General features: G+C 36.6%; 1 pseudogene; it reads right to left on the reverse strand.

Annotated features, from left to right (window-relative positions):
- Positions 1-5,750: 5,750 nt before the first annotated feature.
- LOC124514693 (60S ribosomal protein L12-like) lies at positions 5,751-6,237 on the reverse strand (annotated as a pseudogene).
- Positions 6,238-6,618: the final 381 nt, after the last annotated feature.

Raw genomic sequence — 6,618 nt, forward strand, 5'->3', positions numbered from 1 at the left:
TGCCTTTCCTTGTCCCTGCTCCAGGCACCTTCTTTTCTTTCTTCAGGGGCACCTGGGTGACTCAGTCAGGTAAGCATCTGACTTGGTTTTGGCTCAGGTCCTGATCTCATGCTTTGTGAATCTGAGCCCCAGGTCAGGCTATACGCTGACAGTGCAGAGCCTGCTTGGGATTTCTCTCTCTCCTCTCTCTCGGCCCCTCTTCCCGGCTCACTCAAAATAAATAAATAAGCTTAAAAAAAAAAACAAAAAAACAACCCACACACATAGCATAATTGGAGGGTTAAGCATTCTCCAATCCCCAGATCATCATTTACCTGCCTTGTCCTCTGAGTTCACAAAAAGCTTTGTTCACACTCTGGAGTAGTATAACATTCCTCTTCTGTTTTTATTGTTGCTGGTTTTGATTTGGGAAGGGAGGAGATTATGGGTGATTTTTTATTTTATTTTCTTCCTTACACTTTTTGATACATTTTGACCTCCTACAATGTATTATTTTTTTAATTAGAAAAAATATTATTTCAAATAGTAGTTCTAGACAAAGAAAAGTAAAAAAACAAAACAAAACAAGTAGTCTTTGGTATCCAGAGTAAATATTATACTCATGGTAAGGAAATGAAAAAAAATTAAGCAAACTCTCTGAACATTATCATAAAACAAATTATTTTACAGATGACACTTTATCATCAGCATCATATCCTAATATTTATTTAAATATTCTGGATATGCTAATATTATATTTAGTACTCTGGTTTACTACTGGGTAGATTATGACAATCTTTCTTATTTTAATTTTTTTCTATTTTATTGTATTATATCATCTATGTAAGCTTCCTCAAGCCCTTGATGGGATATAAATAGAAACAATGTAAATAAACCATTCTGGCACTAGAATTTTAATTGTCCCTGCTGGGTTCCACCAGATCCACATATTTAGCTGGGATGGGAATGCTTTCTCTGAGCAAGGGATGGATCATGAAGACAGCGAAACAACTTACCAAGTGGCTAAAATGCGTGGTATAAAAGAGCTCCCATACACAGTCAACATAAGTATGTCTATGTGCAACAAACCACAAATGAAATGCAGAAGATTCTGATATTTATTTCTATCTCCTCTTCTTTATACAACTTGTTGAAACCCTTAGCTACAAAGGGCTAAGTCATGTTTTCTGTTTTGATTTATTTTCTTGTGTAGTCCAATGCTGATTTTCTTTTATGTGTTATGTGTTTTTATCTGTTTCACTTATTATTATTATTATTATTATTATTATTTTAATTAAGTAGGCTCCATGCCCAATGTGGGACTTGAACTCACAACCTTGAGATCAAGATTAGCATGGTCTACTGACTGAGCCAGCTCCTATTTTATGTGTCTTATGTGTTCTTGAACCATGCATATCTGGCTGACATACAAGATGGCTTTTGAGATCAGTGCCTTTATTATTACTTGGAAAGGCAGTGATATTTTCTATAACCTGTAATTTCTGAATGATATGCTCAAATATTATCAATTGTATTGCCAAAGAGGCTTGTGCTCTGCCCTGCAAGTTCTTTTTTTTTTTAGTTTTTTTTAAAGGTGGAAAGTGATCCACTTTTTTTTTTAATGTTTATTTATTTTTGAGAGAGAGAGAGAGAGTGCATGAGTGGGTGAGGGGCAGAGAAAGAGGGAGGCATAGAATTTGAAGCAGGCTTCAGACTCTGAGCCTTAAATTTTCAAAGAAATTTAAGATATGAAAGGAATTTCATTATCATTATCATTAACCATTAGGGAAATACGAATCAAAACCTAAGTGAGGTACCACTTCACACTCACTAAGGTGGCTAAGATAAAAAAGATAGATAAAAGTGTCAGAAAGGATGTGAAAAAATTGGAACCCTGAGATATTGCTGATGAGAATATAAAATGGTGAATTTACTTTCGAAAACAGGTTTGGCAGTTCTTCAAAAGTTAAGCATTGACTTACCATATGATCCAATAATTCCAATCCTAGGTATATACCCAAGAGAAATGAGAAAACCTCTACACAAACATTCACAGCAGCATTGTTCATAATAACCATAAAGAGGAAACAACTCAAATGTCCATCAACTGATAAATGGGTAAATAAATATGACATATCCATGCAACGTAATATTATCTACCCATAAAAAGTAATTAAGTACTAATACATGCTACAATATGAATGAACCTTGAAATCAATATGTTGAGTGAAAGAAGCCAGTTACAGAAGAACACATAGTGTATGATTCCATTTATATGAAATGTCCAGAACAGGCAAATCTAAAGACAGAAGGTGGATTAGTGGTTGCCTGGGGTTGGAGGGAAAGGGGAGTTGGGAATAAATGTGAACAGACAAGTACTAGGTAAGGAGTTTCCTGCTAGGGTGATGAAAATGTCTCAAAATGGATTGTGATAGTTGCCCAACTCTATGAATACACTAAAAAAAATTGAATCGTCCACTTTGAATGGATGAATTGTATTGTGAATTATATCTCAATGAAACTGGTTTAAAAAAAAAGGAACTAAAAGGCATTTTGCCAGTAACAATTACATTGCTAACGCTCCAACTTTTACTTCTTTTGCAGGATAACTTTTAAGAATAAAACTATACACAAGAAATGCAGCAGATTCTTAAAGGAAAAAATCTCTTAGTCCTTATACTAACACTAGGAGCAGGATAAAATCAATATGATGAAATTGGATCACTTCTCATGGATTTTTACCTAATATTATCAGTATATTTATAAATAATGTGGCTTGTTGAAAACAATGGTGAAATGTTAAGCTGTTTTATGATATAGAAAGGGGAAAAACCCTGAACCTATAAACTTTACACCTTTAAGTAAATAAATTTTTAAGCTTTGCTTAGATTAACAGCAGCCTTTCTACTTCCTTCAAAACTCTTGTACAAGCAAGTAGTACATTAGGCAAGAGACAGAGGTGTCATAAGAGGAGAATTTTTTATAATAGTGTACCTGCAACCTCTGCTGAGATATCATCTATTTGGTCACAGGTTTGCTTTAATTTTTCTCAAACAACTGCTAGCCAGTAACACTATCATTCAATTCCATGCAACAATTACAGCAACCAGGATGATGAAACTGATAACCAATGGTACAAATCCATTACAATACCAAAGCTGGTTTCTACATCACAGAGGATTTCAGTACAAGGGCTAGAGAAAGAAAAATTAATGAGGTCAGAATGGAAAACAAACGACAAGAGAACAGTGAGTGAAGTCACTAGCTCACTGGGATATACTTAGAAAATCAGCTGAAGTCTGAAAGCAATTTTGCAAATAACATTACAGCAAGGAATAGGAAGGTGTGTGCCTTCTAGAACAGTTTCAGGAGATGAATTATATGACTTGTTTTAACAATAATTAAAGTGACATTTACTTAACTTTAACACATTACAAAGCACCTTCACATCTATTTTTGCATTTGAGCCTCCCTCTGATGAGGTGGCTGGAGCAGGTAATACTTGTCTCATCATTACTATCATAAGAAATGACCTATATTGAATTCCTGTATCCCAGGCAAAAAGGGATGTTTCGACCCTACCTCTTTAACCTAATAAATACTTTGGATGAGAGGGAAAAATAAAGTTTCATGGAAATAATAGCTACAAAAGAAAGGTCACTATAGCAGTAGTTTAAATGGACAGATTTTGATGAGAATAAAAAGCTGATGACTGAAATGAATCTCAATGTAAAATGTGCATGGAAAAAGTTGCTCCTGGACATAATCATTTCAGTAAAATAAAAAATGAGAATTGAAAAAAAATTGGAAATAGTTTCCCTATTACTGCATAAAAATTTGACCAAGAATTAAATAGATTACAACTATTGTTTAAATGGGTATATTCATAAATACAGAGTTCAAAATGGCAGGTTAAAATCGTGCACCTCATTCAAGTGGGGGAATAAAAAACAAAAAGGAGAAGATGGCAGGATCAAATAGGCATTTTTTTTTTTTTTTCAAATTGGCGTTATTGACTTGACTTTTGGAATCCTGCCTGCCTTCTTATCTTCTTTAACATGACTCATGTTAGGTAAGTCTCACAATCAGGCTCTCTCCCTACCTGTAAAATGAGAAGTACAATGTTGTGGATTAAATGAGATAGTGTGAATAAAGTTGTTAGCATAGGAGTGGCACAAGTGAAGTGTATTTTAATCCTCCCTTTTCCAAGAATTCATTGTACCCTTTCAGTGTGCCAGGCCAGGATCTTTAAAAGTAGATCTCCAAGTCACTAAACCACATTACTTCATCTGTAAGTACATTTCTTATAATTGACAAAATACCCAAAGCAGATCTCTGATCAACAAAGCTTTACCTCTGGCTGTCTATATATTTTAAAGTAGAAATGTTAATTTAGAAAATATTATTCCAACCAACTATTGGAATATAAATTTAAAATGCTCCAGATTGTTTAAAAAATATAAAAATAAAAATACCTATGTGTCTTAAAAATGTTTGGTGCATAAATAGCTATTTTGGTTTGACTTATCCACCCCCAAATTGCTTTATTTCTTCTCAAGAAATAAAAAATGGCCAATTAAGTAATGGCTTTCTCAGTTTCACTAACAATATGAGGTATGGAATACTGGGAAATCATACAGTCTATCAGTCTTATCATATGGAAAACAGACATGATAATATACACCCACTTCAGAGTTGTGAGAGCTAATTAATATCTTTAAACTGCTTTGAAATTCCCATATGAAAGACACCTAATCTGATCTTTATCTAGAGACAAGGGTACGGCATGCATGGGAAGACACTATTCACATAGAAGCTAAAATTGGCTCTTGCTTGTGTAACTTGAATTTCTACTTGCCAAGAATGTAATTTAGCAGAGGGAATGCTGACGCTTTTTTTTAAGTTTATTTTTAAGTAATCTTTACACCCAACATGGGTCTCAAACTCACGACCCGAGATTAAGAATCACATGCTCTCCCAACTGAGCCAGCCAGGGGTCCCTGTCATACGACTTTCTTTCTTTCTTTTTTTTTTTTTTAAGTTTTTATTTATTTTTGAGACAGAGACAGACAGAGCATGAGCAGGGGAGGGGCAGAGAGAGAGAGGGAGACACAGAATCTGAAGCAGGCTCCAGGCTCTGAGCTGTCAGCACAGAGCCAGTCACCGGGCTCAAACTCACAGACTGTGAGATCATGACCTGAGCTAAAGTTGGACGCTTAACTGACTGAGCCACCCAGGTGCCCCATACAACTTTCTAAATACATGTTTCAAAAACATATGATACTCATTCATTTTTTCATTATTTCATTTTTCACGTAGTAGCGATGTGATACCAACCACAGATACACAAAATGCTCAATTCAGTATTCAAACACATATAGCACATGGAACTCTGTGTGATTACCCTATTATTTTTGAAAATCCTCCTTGCTTTTTCTGTAACCAAAAATATGCAATTGTTAATTGATTGCTGTTGTTTGTTTGTTGGTTGGTTGGTTAGTTGTCAAATTATCTTATATTGAAATAAATATTTTCCTTGGGGCACCTGGGTGGCTCAGTCGGTTAAACGTGTCTAACTTCGGCTGAGGTCACGATCTCACAGTTCGTGGGTTTGAGCCCCGCGTAGGGCTCTGTGCTGACAGCTCAGAGCCTGGAGCCTGCTTCAGATTCTGTGTCTCCCTCTCTCTCTGCCCCTCCCTTGCTTGCATTTTGTCTCTCTCTCTCTCTCTCAAAAATAAACACTTAAAAAAAAAAATTTTCCTCTGTAGTTCCTAACTAGCTGGACATTCCTCTGTACCATTATTGATGTCATCTATGATGTCATGAAGGTGGCGGCCATCAACACTGCAGCCCACAGACTGGACAGTCCCCAGTATCTCTTTAATGTTTCCAGAGAGTTGCCTGACTAAATATCGGTGCTGCATCTGTGGGGCAATGTTGAAGGCTTTGATAATCAGGGCAGAGGCAGAAGGTAGCACTTCAGTCTGGGCCTGTCAGTTCTGAATGGTCACTTTCACTGTAATCCTCAGACCCATCCAATCACCAGTTGCCTTGGCGATGTCATCACCAACCTTTTTTTGGAGACGGATCCAGCGGGCCGACCTTGAGGGCCAGGGCAGACATGGCACCTACTTCACCATCAGTGCACCTCAGATATACAACTTTGATTTCGCTGGGGTCAAACTCAGGCAGCATGGTAGAGACAGCTGGTGATGGATGAACCTGGATTCAGGATGACCAAAGACAGTTGCACCTTCGCCTCCTCTGAGCCAAAAAAGCCAAAAGCTGTTAACTGTTTTTTAACACAAGATTTCAGAAGTATGTGACTGAGAAAGTGAAAATCTCCCAAAATCCCATGCCCCAGAAAAAACACTGGTAATAGTTTGATATATATTCTTCAATGTTTTTTCCCTTTAACTATCACACACATGCACACACACACTAATATATATACTGTGTATATACACACTTATATATAGGGGCCCCGGGCTGGCTTGGTCAGAAAAGGATGCAAATCTTGATCTCTGGGTCCTGAGTTCCAGCCCCATGTTGGGCTAGAGATTACTTTAAAACATAAATGAGGGCGCCTGAGTGGCTCAGTCAGTTAAACATCTGACTTCAGCTCAGATCATGATCTCA

Source organism: Lynx rufus, unplaced genomic scaffold, assembly GCF_022079265.1.
Source record: "Lynx rufus isolate CCGP_SWC_20201006 ecotype Redwood Valley unplaced genomic scaffold, mLynRuf1.p SCAF_2, whole genome shotgun sequence".
Lineage (NCBI taxonomy): Eukaryota > Metazoa > Chordata > Mammalia > Carnivora > Felidae > Lynx > Lynx rufus.